The sequence below is a fragment of the Pongo abelii genome, chromosome 14 (assembly GCF_028885655.2).
Source record: "Pongo abelii isolate AG06213 chromosome 14, NHGRI_mPonAbe1-v2.0_pri, whole genome shotgun sequence".
Classification (NCBI taxonomy): domain Eukaryota; kingdom Metazoa; phylum Chordata; class Mammalia; order Primates; family Hominidae; genus Pongo; species Pongo abelii.
In genome coordinates, this window is record NC_071999.2 from 41,805,218 (window position 1) to 41,808,526 (window position 3,309).

Genomic DNA, 3,309 nt, shown 5'->3' on the forward strand with positions numbered 1-3,309 from the left:
GCCAGCCAAATCTATTTTCTAAATAATACCGTAGGGAAAAGGATTGACAAGTGGCATTAAAGACTTGGCCTACTGGAAACCAGGAATTTGTAATGGCAATCTGCAGTTATGTGATGCTGTTTCACTGGGCTCAGCCATCTGTATTAGTAGGAAACATAGATGACAGGCTTGATGTAGGGTTCATTTGGTGCAAGGAAGTAAGGGATGAGGACGTAAGGATGCTTCTGAAAGGACTTTTAGGAATAGGTTTGAGCTGAGCAGAGAAGAAATGAGGCTAATGGAGACTGGAGGTTCCTATGACATTGCAGTGTAAGTGTCGGAAGAATGAGAGCACAAGGTATTTCAGCTAGGAATCTATGGACTCAGGAAGTGAGCAGTAGTCATTACAATTAATTAGTGACAGCCCCAATTTTTATTCTATAATAAATATTTATCAATACATTTGGCCCTTAGAAATGCTCAGCAGCTAGACCATTAGGCTTCTGCTTGAAGAGCTGATTTGGAGCAATTAAATAAGCCTTTAGGATTTAATGGCAGGAAAGTCACTCAGGGAGGACCTACCTCAAGGAGGAGCTCAAAGCATTTTGCTTCAGCTCATCAAACAGAGCTCTGGAGCATTGCAAAAACGATTTTAAAAAATGGCAAGACAAAAAAAGTAGAAAACTATGGAATAATGTTTTGCTTCAGGTGTAGTTAATCCAAACTGCCACAAAGGAAAATTGGGGCACTGGTGGTGTGGGATGGGAGGGTTCAGTAGTCAGGAGACAATCTTTTGTTGAAATGATCTTTTATATTGCTTGAATTCTTACCATGCATATATGACCTTTTCAGAAATGTTGTTCTTACTACAAACTAAAAAAAAAATCTTGTTAGAAATTGATGTCCAGGCACAGTGGCTCATGCCTGTAATCCCAGCATTTTGGGAAGCTGAGGAGGTGGATCACCTGAGGTCAGGAATTTGAGACCAGCCTGGCCAACATGGTGAAACCCCTTCTCTACTAATAATACAAAAAAAGAAAAAAAAAACAGCCAGGCATGGTGGCACGTGCCTGTAGTCCCAGCTACTCAGGAGGCTAAGGCACGAGAATCACTTGAACCCAGGAGGCGGAGGTTGCAGTGAGCTGAGATTGCACCACTGCACTTCAGCCTGGGTGACAAAGTGAAACTGTGTCTCAAAAAAATAAATAAAAGAAAAGAAAAGAAATTGAGATGTGTAGACAACTTATGCTTATAGTAATTGTTCCTTTGCTTTCTATTTTTCTAAAAAATTTCAACAAATGTTTTACTTGTGAATCTTTATTTACATATATGTGACACTTATGTGTAGTGAGATTTCCCCTTGGAGTTTACAGGCCATCCTGGGGTCCGAAATATATACTTCCCTGCTGGAGATACACCAAGAAAGTATAATCTAAAGACAATATGACAAAATCTGCCAATTTTCTAGCACTTTATAGTTTTCAAAACAATTATGCATATTTGCTTGCTCTCCACAACAATCCCATAATGCACGCACAATTATTAGTTTATAAACACAGAAGCAGACTTTTCAAGGTTAAATTACTTCCTCAAGACTGCACAGCTATTGGACTTAAATCCAGGCCTTCTGATTCCAAATGACTTACTGCACAATGCTGGAAGCTTTTGTCACGGGCCAATGCAATGTGGACATGCCCCTTGCATTTCGGCAGTGGAGGCACCATCATTGGGCCATAAGAATAAAGCCTTTGCACAAATTAAGCCTTGATTTTTGGAATGTGTTAAAAGACAGATTTTATGTTAACCTTAATTATATTATTTTAGGAAGTATTTTCATTTGTGCTAATTTACTTGAACCTCAAAACATTGCAAGGCAAGTAGTATCGTCCTTGTTTTGGGATGAGGAAAGCAACTCAGAGAAGTTAAAGTGACGTATAAAACAGGTCATATTGTTAGAGCCAGAGCCAAGATTTGAACCTAAAATTGTCTCCAGAAATGATGCTTTTTCCAGAATAGTATGTTGTTGCTAAAGTAAAAACTAACACTTTCAAGTGCTTAGTTTATTTTTTCTGGAGATGGAGTTTCACTGTCGCCCAGGCTGGAGTGCAGTGGCACGATCTCAGCTCACTGCAACCTCTGCCTCCCGGGTTCAAGCGATTCTCCTGCCTCAGCCTCCCACATAGCTGGAATTACAGGTGTGCACCACCACGCCTGGCTAATTTTGTATTTTTAGCCAAGACAGGGTTTCACCATGTTGGCTAGGCTGGTCTTGAACTCCTGACCTCAAATGATCTGCCTACCTTGGCCTCCTAAGGTGCCGGGATTACAGGCATGAGCCACTGCGCCCAACTGCAAGTGCCTATTCTAACACAGTAGGCCCTTCAATAAATGCTAAGTAATTAAATTTTTTTAAATGAAACTTTCTGTATGCATACACATACAATTTTATATAAATACATTAATAATCATATTGTATATACTGAGAGGTTTTTGTTTAACTTTTTACCCCCTTCTGTTCCTTTTTAAAATTTTCTTACCCTCTGTTTCCATGCACCACCCAACTTCCAGGTAACCTTTGTCAACTACCCAGTATGTAGTCTGTTTTTTTCATGTTTGTGTAATTACATATGAACACATATATACATTTAGAATTGTCATTTTTACATAAAAGTGTGAGCATATTATACACGCTGTCAGTATATTGCTTTTTTTATGCAGTACTGTGTAGAAGTCCCTCTAAGTCACTTGTATAGCTCTAAGTCATTCCTTTAGATGACTGCAGAGTATCTCATGATATGAATGCATCATCATTTATTCAACTATTCCATTGTTGATAGGCATTCACTTGGCGTCATTTTCTACCACTATGAACAGTGCTGCAACAGACATCCTTGTAACGTATCCTTATGTACCGGTGTATATTGGTGGTTTTATGGCCTTGGGATTGACTTCCAGAAGTGGGATTGCTGAGTATAGGGCTATATGTTTCCTTTAAACAGATGTTGTTATATTCCTTTCCCCAGGAAATCTGTAACACTTAACATGTTTACCAGCAAATGAAAAAGAATTAATTTCCCTCACATCTTTGCCAGTATTGTTACATTTATTAACATTTCCTGGAATACTGGTAAATTAAAGCATCTTTTCTTTTCTTGTTCTTTTTTTTTTTTTTTTTTTTTGAGATGGGGTCTCACTCTGTTGCCCAGGCTAGAACGCAGTAGTGCAGTCTCAGCTCACTGCAACCTCAACTTCCTGGGCTCAAGCGATTCTCCTACCTCAGCCTCCTGAGTACCTGGGACCACAGACGCGTACCACCACTCCTGGGTAATT